Source organism: Natator depressus, chromosome 1 (assembly GCF_965152275.1).
Source record: "Natator depressus isolate rNatDep1 chromosome 1, rNatDep2.hap1, whole genome shotgun sequence".
Classification (NCBI taxonomy): Eukaryota; Metazoa; Chordata; order Testudines; family Cheloniidae; genus Natator; species Natator depressus.
In genome coordinates, this window is record NC_134234.1 from 93,825,385 (window position 1) to 93,839,521 (window position 14,137).

The window sequence follows — 14,137 nt, forward strand, 5'->3', positions numbered from 1 at the left end:
GCTCCATCAGAAGCTTCTGAATAAGTTCCTAAATGAGTTTTATCTTCATGTTCCTATTTCACTAAACCACAGACAATTTCTCCAATTTGCATATGTGGCAGCTTCCTCCCCCCGTCCCACTTCAAGCATTCCCATTACTTGATATGAAATGTACTCCCAGGGTCTCTGCCAGGATTACAATAGTATAAATATTGGATTAAAGGAAGAAGGAAATTCACTATTGTCTCTTCTTGAACAATTGTTCAATCAGGACTTTGTACAGAGAAAAATCGGAAACAAGAAATATAGTTTCTGGAATATTTTTGATTAATGAAAAACATCGACATCTCGGAACAGAACAGGAACAGTTTTAGGCTTTGGCTGAGTTTCATTCTGTTTGGGACAAGGTCTTATCTCAGAAGAATGTTAACAGAAGATGACGACTGCCATAAAGGAAACAAGTAGGGCTGTTGATTAATCGCAGTTAACTCATGTCAAAAAAATTAATCACGGTTAAAAAAATTCATTACAATTAATCGCAGTTTTAATCACAGTGTTACACAATAGAATACCAATTGAAATTTATTAAATATTTTGGATATTTTTCTACATTTTCATATTTATCTTGTATTCTGTGTTGTAAATGAAATCAAAGTGTATGATTTATTACAAATATTTGCACTGTAAAATAAAGAACAAAAGAAATAGTATTTTTCAGTTCACCTCATACAAGTACGATAGTGCAATCTCTTTGTCATGAAAGTGCAATTTACAAATGTAGTTTTTTTTGTTACATAACTGCACTCAAGAACAAAACATTGTAAAACTTCAGAGCCTACAAGTCCACTCAGTCCTATTTCTTTTTCAGCCAATCGCTAAGACTAACAAGTTTTTTTTTATATTTACAGGAGAGAATGCTGCTCTCTTATTTATGTAAACAGAGTCAGGATAAGCTCCACCCTGACATCTGGTGGTGAGTTGTGGCAGGTTGTGGAAAAGAACTTCAGGGGCTGATCTCATTTGCATAGGCACACCCACCCCGCCTAGCATGAACCCATAGTTGCCCAAATGGTCACTTTGGCTGCTGTGGGATCCCCAGTTTCTCTGTTATTGGGGCAGGAAGAATAAATTGTAATTATCCTGATTATGTGACTCAAGGACAGTGGAACTGTACTTGGCCTTTTGTTATGATGGAGAGACTCGCCATCAACTAAGTAGCACTCGCTAGGCAAGGGAGATGGGTTCCAAAACTCAGTGAATGGAGAGAGGTTGGGGACAGGTATTAATACCTGGTGGTATGGGGCCCCTGATGAGGGTCTTACATGCTAATTACACTGCCTCTTCTTTCCATTGTGGAATATCAGAGCTAATTTTGATTCCATTAGGAGTCTAGTTACAGGGTGCTGAGCTGAATTCACTTTGGACCAATGGTGCACCAGCACTGAGGCTCCCCTACTACAGGCTGAAATCACAAAAGAGCTAAACTTACTAAGAGCTTAAATCACTGAGTGTTGTGTTAAGTAGTGGGGGAGCCTGAAGATATATTGCGGAGCAGTTTGTGGGACATCTGGCAGAGCAGAGCAGCTCGTGGGACGGCTGGAGTGGCTGGTGAAGCAGAGTAGTTTGTGGGATGGCTGGAGCAGCTCATGGGGCGTGGCTGGCAGAGAGGAGCGATTTGTGGGATGGCTGGTGGAGCGGAGCCCCATGGAGAGGTGGGGCAATTGGCTTTGGACCATGTAGGTGCCCCTTAACCCTCCCCATCTCCACCCAGGTTATGAGGTAAAACTCTGCAGATAAACTTTCGAGCTCCGGTGCTGCACTGACCAGGGACAGAGGGTTTTGGGACTTTGGGTGACTTTGGGTTGCTGGACTCAAGAACCAAAGGGAAAGGACATGCCCCAAATTGCTTGGGGTGGGTTTTTTGCTCATGGGTTGTGTTATGAATCCTATTGGTGGTATTTCCCCAACATAATGCCACATTGTTTCTCTCTGTTATTAAAAGGCTTTTGCTACACTCAGACTCTGTACTTGCGAGAGGGGAAGTATTGCCTCTTGGAGGTGCCCAGTGGGGGTGGTATTTATTTGTCCCAGGTCACTGGGTGGGGGCTCAAGCCGGTTTTGCATTGTGTATAGGAATGGAACCCCTAGATACTGAATCCGGCCCTTGTTGCTGCCAACTCTGATGGGCAGAAGGGTTACATTTACAATGTCACCATAAAGTGGAACAGGCATTTGCATGGCACTTTTGTAGCTGGCATTGCAAGGTATTATGTGCCAGATATGCTAAACATTCGTATGCTCCTTCATGCTTCGGCCACCATTCTAGAGGATATGCTTCCATGCTGATGATGCTCCTTAAAAAAAAAAAGGTGTTAATGAAATTTGTGACTGAACTCCTTGGGGAAGAATTGTATGTCCCCTGCTCTTTTACCCACATTCTGCCATATATTTCATGTTATAGCAGTCTCGGATACACATGTTGTTCATTTTAAGAACACTTTCACTGCAGATTTGACAAAACGCAAAGAAGGTACCAATGTGAGATTTCTAAAGATAGCTACAGCACTCGACCCAAGGTTTAAGAATCTGAAGTGCCTTCCCAAATCTTATAGGGATGAGATGTGGAGCATGCTTTCAGAAGTCTTAAAAGAGCAACACTCTAACGCGGAAACTACAGAACCCGAACCACCAAAAAAGAAAATCAACCTTCTGCTGGTAGCTTGTTATCAAGCAGAACTGTCATCAGCATGGACCCATCTCCTGGAATGGTGGTTGAAGCATGAAGGGACAAATGAATCTTTAGCACATCTGGCACATAAATATCTTGTGATGCCGGCTACAACAGTGCCATGAGAATGCCTATTCTCACTTTCAGGTGACACTGACAACAAGAACCAGGCAGCATTATCTCCTGAAAATGTAAACAAACTTGTTTGTCTGAGCGATTGGCTGAACAAGAAGTAGGACTGAGTGGACTTGCAGACTTTAAAACTTTACATTGTTTTATTTTTGAATGCAGTTTTTTTATACATAATTCGACATTTGTAAATTCCACTTTATGATAAAGAGATTGTACTACAGTATTTGTATTAGGTGAATTGAAAAATACTATTTTTTTAAAGTGCAAATACTTGTAATAAAAAATAAAGTGAGCACAGTAGACTTTGTATCTGTGTTGTAATTGAAATCAATATATTTAAAAATGTAGAAAACATCCAAAAATATTTAAGTAAGTGGTATTCTATTATTGTTTAACAGTGAGATTAATCATGCGATTAATTGTGCGATTAATCACGATTGTTTTAATCATGAGATTAATCATGATTAATTGTTTTAATAGCTTAATTGCCCTAAAAACAAGTGATGTCACAGAAACAAAAATCCAGTTCTTTTTGGAACCTACTCATAATGCTGATCTAATCCACAGGCTTATTTCAATTATACCTATCCAGTCATTCCTGTTTCCCCCTCCATATTTCTGCCTATCATATCTTTTGGCAAAGATCAGGGTCCTATTGTATATTCTATGCTTTGTTAACTAGTGAATTTAGAAAATCTGATTTTTTTTAAGGGATCCACCCATTAGCTAATCAGAGCAATTCTTATGTTGGATGTCAGCTGGGGACAGGTCTCAAGACAATGAAGGGAATGGATACTAGAAAAAGAGAGAGCACAGCATCGAGCAGTTGGAACACAAGGATACATTAGGTCTCAGACTACTGTTCCTTCTATGGATAATAGACCTGTTCTGGTTGTGACAGTTCTGGGGTTTTCCTAAATAAATTAGGAAGAACATGATCAAACCTGTCCCAGAGAGGAAAAAATCATATTTTCCTGTCCTGGGTGGAGCAAAGTTTCCTATTTCTATGTATACTGCTCATCAAGGGTGTTGTTCATCAAGGGAGAGGTGAACACCACAATTATATGGCAGAATTTGGATTAACCAGAGTACAGCCTGCACCCAAACTTATCCTCACTCATTGTAAATCAATTTGATGTGCTGTGATTGACCTCTTTGCAGAAACAGCAATAAAGTGCTCTGTGGCCAGGAAGTGAGGTGGTGCATGATATCTTGCAAAGCTGGGCAATGTCTCTGCTAAATGCCTTCTCACCTTTTCCAGTGCTCTCCAGTATCATATAAAAGAGAAGAAGGAGGGAGTGGTGGTCACATCATTTTTGCCTTTCTGACTGAAAAGGCTATGTCTCTCAAGCCTGATTAACCTAACATTGGATCTTCTACTGTGTCCATCTCATGGAGTAAGTCTGCATTACAAGAACCAGTTGTCTATCCACAACCACACAGATTCAAAGTGGATACTTGAATGAAGTGTGTGTATCACCCACATGGGTCGTAGAAAGAAGTCAACAAATAGAACTTTATTCTGCTCACTGAAGCCAAATCCATGATTTAACTCTCACATTAAGGAACTGGAAACATAGCCTTGAGATCTTCCAGGAGGGCCGTTGTGTGGTTATAATGAGTTTCCAAGGAATAAGGTCATGTTTCTGCAGTACAATATTATCAGCGTGTTCAAGAAAAGGATGTTTTGTACAAATCCCAACAATAAATATTTGCGTGGAGCAACAGCCCTTATTCTAGCCTGACAAGGTAATAGAACATCATTCTGCTCCTTAAAGAACTACCCAGACTGAGCTACTGCAGGACTTGTCATTATGCTTCCTGTCCAGTAGAGTAAACCTTATACCTACTGTTTCTAATTAGAGAAGTTTTAGAAGTTGGCAGCTTTCTGATGAGAACTAGTATTGTATTATTAATTCAGACTAGTATTCACACCCTGTCACAGAATTTATCCCCAGCATAAATTCAAGAAATATTCTTCTCTCTGTTAAGCATCAAAGTCCAGTCCTCAGAAGAACTGACAATCTTAGGGTAGAAAAGTCACATCTCTTGAATTGAGATCTATTAGGCGGTCACTTGGCCATCTAAAAATAAATTCACCAATTCTGTGTATTGGCCATCCCATCTTTATTCAATTACATTTTTGGCAGAGGGTCTTCTCTATACCTTAGTGCTAGGGAAAGATGGAGATTTTATGTAATTGTCAGAGAGTTGCTGGCCCTCAGAAGGGGTCAGGGGCCCAGCCTACCTCTGACAGGCAGCTCAGGTTCACCTGGGTGTAGTTAACTGATTGAGTAACTTGGAGGCAGTTAATTAGGCAGGGAAGCAACTAGGCACGATAAAAGGCTGAGGATCTCAGATAGAGAGAGAACTCCTCAGGAGAAAGGAAGCTGTCAGGGAGGGAGAGGGATTGTAGAGAGAGTATCCCTCCAGCAGAGTGGGGAGAAACTGACAAAGAAGCCAATACTTAAAGAGGGAGAAGCAGGAAAAGAGGCTGAGGAAACCTACGGAGAAGGAGAGGTAAGAGGTAGCTAGAAGATTGGTTCTGGCTGTTGCAAGCAAGGGCCAAGTTGGCACCCAATGGAGAGGGTGGTCCTGGGTCCCCCTACCTAGCCAAAGACTCTTGTGAAGAAGGCTTTGAACCTAGAAGACATATGGCTGTCTAGTGTCCACTAGAGTCACATGACTTCTGCCTCTCCATTGTAGAGAGGAGAATATGCTTATAAAATTGGCAGATGACACCAAGCTTTGAAGGGTTGCAAGCACTTTGGGGGACAGAATTAGAATTCCAAACAACCTTGATAAATTGGAGAACTGGTCTGAGTTCAACAAGGTAACAGTCAAGTGCAAAATACAACACTTAGAAGGGAAAATCAAATGCATCACTACAAAATGGGGAATAACTGGTTGGGAAGTAGTACTGCTGAAAAAATCTGGGGGTTGTAGTGGATCACAAATTGAATGAGTCAAAACTGTGATGCAGTTAAAAATATCAGTCTGGAGGTGTATTAACAGGAGCACTGGATGTAGGATACGGGAGGTAACTGTCCAGTTCCACTTGGCACTGGTGAGGCCTCAGCTGGAGTAGTGCATCCAGTTCTGGGTGTCACACTTTAGGAAAGATGTGGACAAATTGGAGAGAGTCCAGAGGAGAGCAACAACAATGATAAAAGATTTAGAAGAGCTGACATATGAGGACAGGTTAAAAAACCTGGTCATGTTTAGTCTTGAGAAATGAAGACTGAGGGGGGACCTGAGAACAAGTCTTCAAATATGTTAAGGGGCTGTTATCAAGAGGATGGTGATTGTTTTCTATGTCCACTGAAGGTAGAACAAGAAGTAATGGGTATAATCTGCAACAAGGGGGATTTAAGCTAAATATTAGGAAAAACTTTCTAACTATAAATATAGTGAAGTTCTGAAAGAGGCTTCCAAGGAGGGTTGTGGAATCCCCAAAATTGGAGTTTTTAAGAACCTGTCAGGGTTGGTCTAGATTTACTTGGTCCTGCATCAGCACATGGGACTGGACTTGATGACCTCTTGAGGTCCCCTCCAGCCCCACATTTCTGTGATTACTGAAGGGGGAAGATACTATTAATAACTTGTCCCAAAGGGCTGGGTCATAACAAGGACTTGATGAACGCAGAATATAGGGTGTATGCATAAGAGGGATGGAGTCAGGTTGGTGTAACTCCCCATACTATCTCAAGGGGCACTAATATACAAAAGCCCTATTTTACAATATTCTACCTTGTTTGGGATGTTCCTGTTAAAAATATGCTCTTGCTTTACACCCTGGAGGCACACTGTTGTGAAAATTACATTGTAAATGATGAATAGGAAGAAGAATAGGAAAATTTGTCTCTGTTTACCTGAAAATATCCTTTCTTCAAGGGATAAAATCTGCAGATCTCGCCCACACTGGAGGCATTCAGAATAGAGGTGGAATCTGATGTCCAAAGATTTGGTCTTGTTCTGTTATGGGGAATTCCTATGCCCTGCAATAGGAGACATTTTTGTGCTTTTTCTTCCAAGTATGTTTAACACAATCTGTAATTTAGATAAGTGGAACTGAATTATCCTGACTGTGGAAGTTGCATCAAATTGAGGGAACTTCAGGGGGGGGTGAGACATTTCCCTGTTGCCAGTGACTGCCTGGACTGCTTCTGCCCTAAAGCTGCCAGCAGACTGAAGTACCACTGCAACAAATCTCTGGACCTTATTACTGGAAGAAAGGAAATTTTCAGATAAACACAGATCATTTCCCCTAATCTAAGAAGATAAGTGACATAAAAAGATAGGAGGAGAGAGGATCTCTGCAACAAAAGGGTGTAAATAACTTCCTTTATTTTGAGACGTACTAAGGGGTGGAATATTCTGGCATTCTGTTAGAGGTCAAAAGGTGAAGGAGGTGTTGCAACTGTCTGACATCACATTTGGTGAAACATGTTTTGTTTTCTTCCTGCCCCATTTGTGGTACTTTATTATGGATGTCCTATTATGCTAATTTTGTGGTTTTGAGCCACAACTTTGACACGCTATTCACAGAGGATTTTTCCCCCTGTACTTTAACTTTTCATCCTCATTCCACAATGCAAGGTATAATATGTTAAGATGTGGATTTTGTTAAAGAACATTAATGATAACCTGTTCTCATTGTTCTTTTGTGACCACATTTGAAGTGCCAATAAAAAATTATGACTCCCAGAAGACTAGGATATAAAAGATTCAAAACTCAAGTCTTTCACTTCAAAGTCTTTTAACCACAACATGTCTTGAATCAAGGACACTATCACTGAATGCACTCAGACGCACTCATTTTTAAACAGTATTTCCTGAAGTAATTCTAACAGAGTCTGAATTAAAAAGGACATTTATTATTCCCTCAGGAATCCCCTTCTGATTATCAGGTGCCAGAGTTTTTGAAAGACTCATGTACAGTGTATAATTGACTACTAGAACTCACTTTCATGCGATATTACTGAGGCAAATAGAATGTCTTCCTTTCACTTACTTATCTTAGGGAGGCAGCATGGCCTAGAACAGAGAGCATAGAACTCGGATTCGAAGAGCTGGATTCTACTCCTGGCTCTGCCCTTGGCCTACTGGGCGACCTTATGCAAGACACTTTCCCTCTCTGTGCCTCACTTTCCCCCTTTGTAATATGGGGTTAGTGATACTGACCTTCTTTGTAAAGTGCTCTGAGATCTACTGATGAAAAGCCCTGTACGCAAGTTAGGTACTACTATTTTCCAACTACAGAGGCTATTCGTACTTATAATTGCTAAGATGAAAAACTATGACCCTGATCCTGAGGTCTGGGTGAGCTGGCCAGAAGGGTGCTTTAACATACATCAATTTAGGACACATTACACTAGCTGGGGATTGCTGGAGTCCAGCACTACCCTGGCCATGACCCCAACTCAGCCCCTGTGCAGGGGGCTGTGAGGGGATGGTGGTGTAGAACCAGCTTGGGGGAAAGGTCAGCTAGCCAGTTAAGGCAGTCTTATGGCCCTTTTGTGCTGCTGGTCCTATAGCAGCAATCAATCCTCCTCCTTCAGGTCACAGACTGATCACCTGGTGAGGTCAGGAAGGGATTTTCTTTGTGTAGTATAACATTGCCCAAGTGGACGGATGCAGTGTACATTGCAAAGAAGAAGAGATCACTTTCTTCTGAAACATTACATGTTGGCCCTGAGGTATTTGATGTATTGGACTTTTAGTCTGCTCTGGTTTGGAAATTCCTGCGTTTCAAACATGAACTCTTCATAAGAACTATGATTGCTGAAAGTAATTTTCCCTTGAACAACATGGTGAATACTTAGGGCTTTGACCAGGATTATACAGGCAGGAGGATCAGGAAATGGACATAGCTGATGTAGAATGTACCCAGTGCACCAACACAATACAGAACATACAGTGAAGCAGCATGTACATTACAGGATATGACCACAGAGAAGTGAAAGGGTTAAGACCTGCTAGAGGGAAGTGTTTGAGCCCCCCCAATGGAACTGGGGTCAGCAAAATTAAATCTCATTAAATTTGAGATTAATATGTTGCTTCATGTTAGAGGTTGAATAGGATTTAAGATTTTTCTTGGAAAAAGCTATAGAGTTCTCAGAATTTTACAGATTGCTTTCTTTTGTTTTTTTTTCATAGAGATCATCACATCCTTGCTATGAAAGGGAGAAACTTCCACTTTATTTGGAAAGGATTGGGGGCAAGAGGGAGATGCAGAAGGGACAGGGGAAAAGGAATAGAAACAGAATAATAGTAAACAAGTACTGAAATCCCTAATCTGCAAAGCATGTGAATTTAAATAGTGAAAAATAATTAGAACTGAGTGCAAGCTGGGCCGGCCTTTGGGGTGGGCTGTATGGGCCCCCGCCCAAGGGGGTGCCTTGTGCAGGGTTTGGATTCCCACCTGACCTGCTGCCGAGAACCAGCTGGGCTGAGGGAGGTGACAGGGCAGGCAGGCAGGCAAGCAGCAGTATGGGGGAGGAGGGGAGACCCAAGGTGCAGGGGACAGTTGGACGACCAGCCTTGGGAGCCAGGTGACTCCTCCTGAGCAGGGGTGCCCCTCCTCGCCCCTGCTGCTGCTCTTCCTGTTCACCCCCTCCCCTCCCCCTTTCGTCCCTTGAGTAGCCCCTGGCCACTCTGGACTGGGAGTGTCCTCCTGTCTGCTCTGTGGAGGTGGGGCAGATGGTGAGGTGACCCCCTCCCCCGTGTTTCCACTAAGCTGCGATGATGGGACGGGGGAATCCCTGTGCTGCTGCCTCTCTGGGTCCAGACCTGCTGGCAGCTGCCTGTGTCTGAACAAGCCTAGTTCAGGCTCCTGACCCTGAGTGCTTTCTTAAAGGGACAGTGCACATGTACACTCACTCAGGCACACACACTCCCCTCAACACACAATCACTCTCCTTCACACAGTCCCCCCAACACAAACTACAGTCCCCCCAACACACACACCAGGACTCCCTGCATCCAGGTCAATGCCCGCCTGGGCTGTGCTGAAGCATCAGGAGCTGGTGTCTTCTGCCCTCCCATTACATGGCCTGCAGGGAAAGTGACCGCGATGCAGGAAGCCCAAACATCGCTCCTTGCTTCCCCCATTACAGACCCCTGTGGGGCGGAGGAGCAGCAGTCCAGTGCGGGAGTGAGCAGCAATGCCAGCTGCTTTGTGCATCCAGGTCAGGTTCCCCACGTGGGTGCAGGAGGGGGATGCAAGGGTTTGGGGCAAAGGGGGTACAGTGCAGGAGTTAGGGACTCAGGAGGGAGGTGCAGGGGGTAGGAGTGAAGGGGGCACAGTGCAGGGGTTAGGGGGCAGGAAGGGAGGGCAGGGGTTGAGGTGAAGGAGGCACGCACAGTGCAGGGTTAGGGGCACAGGAGGGGCAGGGGTTGGGATGAAGGGGCCACAGTGCAGGAGGTAGGGGCACAGGAGGGGGCAGATGTTGGGGTGCAGGAGGAGGGCAGGGGTTGGGGTGAGGAGCACGCACAGTGCAGGGGTTAGGAGCACAGGAGGGAGGTGCAGGGATTAAGGGTGAAGGTGGCACAGTGTAGGGATTAGGGCACAGGAGGGGGCAGAAGTTGGGAGTGAAGGGGGTATAGGGATTGGGGTGAAGGAGCAGGCAGGAGTGGAGGGGGCACAGTTCAGGGGTTGGGGGGAAGGGAGGGTGGGGAGCCCATGGAGATCAGGGGCAATGGGGGGGGCTGCATGCCACGCCCACAGGGACCAAGGGCACCAAAATGCAAGTTCGCCCTAGATGCCATTTCCCCTAAGGCCGGCCCTGAGTGCAAGGGGTGAAGTTCAGATCCTGATCTCAATTTTCCCTAAGGTCAGAGTTGTGGGATTCTGGTTTAGCCCAGTCTCTAATAGAAAAATACAACGGCAGTATGGGTCTCTTCTAAAGAGAGTGTCCCAGGTCCCCTGCCATAACATGGCATCTTTGTACTGCTCTGGTGGTGCAAAGGGGCTGTAAATCAGCATAACCACCTTCTTTCACATCCCTGGCATAGTGGACATAGCCAAGGAAAGGGGGCATGGCCAGAGTGCTGCTACCCTCATGGATTCTTAGCTAGTGGAGCAACCCCTTTTGGGCTATTACAGCTGGAAGCAATTTACTGTGCAGCCCTACAAGAGGGGAGCCGCTAAAGTCATGTTAAGCCACATTTTTATTCCCCCTCAGACGGGTGAAGTCCCTTACGTAGAAGCATTGTTGTGTGAAGACAACTGAACCCCAAATGAAGATGAAGGCATCTCAAAGAAAGTTGGAGGCCATTCTTGTCCTCTCTGCAGACAACGTTAAGAATAATACAAGCCATCTGCTGAATTGTGATTTTAGTAATTTATCTCTTCTCCCTGGCCTTCCAACATCTTCAAATGCTATTTATTAATATTAAAAGAAAAAAACTGCAGGGAGCATTCCTGTCTTGGGCAAAGGATGGACAATGTAGGGCAATTGGCATGGCCAGGGTAGTGCTCTTCCCTTACTGCTTAGTTCAGACCAGAGGTTAGGGCGATCCTTGATGGGGACATTAAGTAGCACAGGCAATGTTTGATTAGTCTGAGACCTATAAAACCAAGGAGAACTACAGGAACCTGGATCCAGTGTCTTTAACAAAGAATACCTTTTTTATTAACGGCAATGAGTTCGGTCCCTTATCTATCTGAGAGATGGTATAGACAAGATGACTCAATGGGTCTGTCAGTGACCAGATCCTGTTTCTGTGACATTTTGTACAGCAAGTGCATTCAGCATATGTAGCTGCAGTTTTTCCATTGAAATAATGAAACATTAAAACAATTCCAGAATTTCAGGAAATAGAAAAATAAAATAGAATGCAATATAAAGTAAAATAAAAAGACTCCAGAGCACAAATGGTCAATGAATGTGTGCAATGTACGTTAACTAGAAGTAAAATTTTCATCTTGATACACGGTCAATCAATTTGGAGCAATGGACTTGACATAAAGGGTATTTTCCATATCTAATTTCTACATTACCAATATGGATAAATCATTCTTCAAAGAGGGAGCTCACATATTCTGCCATAGTTTCATTCCTGTGTACTGCATGGGAGTGATTCAGTAATTGGGGTCATAAAAATTCATCATTTTTATCTCTGGCAACTGCTGAGAGTTTCTTCATAAATACTAAGTCCACAAGAGCTAGAATCCATTCTTGTCTAGGTAAGGGAGTCCCTGCTCATTGATCTTGCCAATTTAATTCCATGTCATAATAAATGATTTAGAAAAAAAATGCGTGAGTATTTAGTTCAAGGCAGATGCTGAAGTAGTCCAAGGTACCTCACTCATGTTGGGTGATTTCTTGTGTTTGTTTGTTTGTTTTAAAATTGAGAGTCACATGAATGCCATAAAGTTTCTAATTTTAGCAAATGTCTTTCTGAATTTGTGGACCATCATGCAGGCAATATTGGGGGAAAAAAGACAAACACAACCTCATCACCCCACAAAAGAAAAAAGCCATTCCAAAAGATCAGCACGCACATCTCGCAAAAATGGAGTGATCTAGACTGCACTTTGTAAAGCAAGTCAAGAATAAAATATACCCTGGAGATACATTTAGATTGAGTTTCCCTTTGAGAATCACTACGAGATTTATGTGATTTCAGTAGCATTTTCTGCCACTGCTTGCTGGGAATAATTTCATTTCTGTTCTTCTCATAAAATCCAGTATGCACTCTATCTAGGGAACAAATTCTGCATGTGCAACTCCCAGAGAGATGGATTGAAATTGTAGTATGTTTGTTTGAGAGAAGGATATGGCATTATTTTATGAGTATTCTGCTGAAGGTTTAAGAAAAGTTCAAGATTGACGGTTAATTTATCACCCTATATTACCCCAATTGTGTTTTATGGGTGAGATTTTCAAACCACTCACTGGCATAACTCTGCTCCCATTCAAGTCAATGGTAAAATTCCCATTGACTCTGATGGGAGCAGAGGTAGGCCAATGCTGACTATTTCTGAAAATTCCACTGAAAGAATCTGGAAAAAAAGAAATATTCTATAAATGCAAACCCAAGTGTGCTACCCCAAGGTAAATCCTTTATTTGTCTGAGATCTAAATGCATCTTTATAGATCTAAATAAATCTTTATTCTCTGTTGGAGGAATGTCTGCATTCTGTATACATTTCTTAAATGCTAATCACCACAGTGTGTTAGGAATTGTCAGAAAATTAGGAACAAGAAATTGGATTCAAGTAGTACCCAAATCCCCTTTCCTTTCCTTGGTTCAGCTCTCTGTCTCGATCTTATAAAGAAAATGTTTCAAAGTTTGTCTTTGGATCTATTGATTGGGTGGCCTCATTAAGAGAGGAGTCTTCCTGCATGCCCTGAACATGGTGAAGCTTGGGCTCAGATGGGCTCGTCCTTTGTAGAATGCCTAAAGCTGTGTTTATTCCTATTCAGATCCCTGCCTCTGAAGAATATTAACCCTGGGAGTGCCTACTTGACTTTGCCCTTTGATCTCAAATTGTCGTGGATCATGAAAGAAGAATTGGTCCTTGTGACAGGGTGGGTTTATCCCATTGTGGGTTATGTAGATGAGCAACAGTGACTTGAAAAGGAATAGGTTTTATGGGAAGCCATTATGATAAAGTCTTTAATTGCACAATCACATACTGGTTTTTTTTTCCACAGGACCTCTACCTCATGGAAACTATGCTTTGAACCTTGGAATCTTTAATTGTTGAAATCTTTATATCCACCACATAGACCTGTGCCACTTGAGCAAACAGAGTAACTGATAGCAGTAGTAGCTTGTTATCATCTATGTGGATCAGCCCAAGAGGGGGAGGAGGAAGCATATGCTCTGTCAGTAGGTTTCACAGATATTTGCTGACAGCAGAGGAATGGTGACATTCGGGAATCTTGGGTTCCATTCCAGTCTCTGGAGGGGAGAATGCTCTAGTTAGCTCAGACTCTTCTGCCTGTTCATTCCAAGCTTGACCCCTTCTGCCCCTTTCTCTCCATCCTGTCCCAATCCTGTCTCTTTTCCACTCCTGGCTCCCCATCCCAATCCCAATCCCATACTCCTCACCCAGCCACTCCCACTCTCCACTCCTTAGGCTTCATAGCCATCCTAGTCCCACTGCTCCAGACTCCCCCTCCCAGTCTCCTCCCCTACTTCCAGTATTTTCCCCCTCTCACCATACCCTGTACCTGTCTCTTTGGACAGCCAGTCACAGTGCCTTCTCCCACCAGCTCCTCATCCAATTTGTCTTCTTCCCACTCCAGGGACACAGTCCTTGTTTTCCTTTCTCCTTATCTAATT

At 43.2% G+C, this 14,137-nt stretch overlaps 1 protein-coding gene across 3 annotated transcripts in view; it reads left to right on the forward strand.

The window, feature by feature from the left end:
- Positions 1-14,137, forward strand: part of GPC6 (glypican 6) — a 1,139,050-nt gene that overhangs the window by 36,647 nt on the left and 1,088,266 nt on the right. The gene's annotated exons all lie outside the window — the stretch shown is intronic.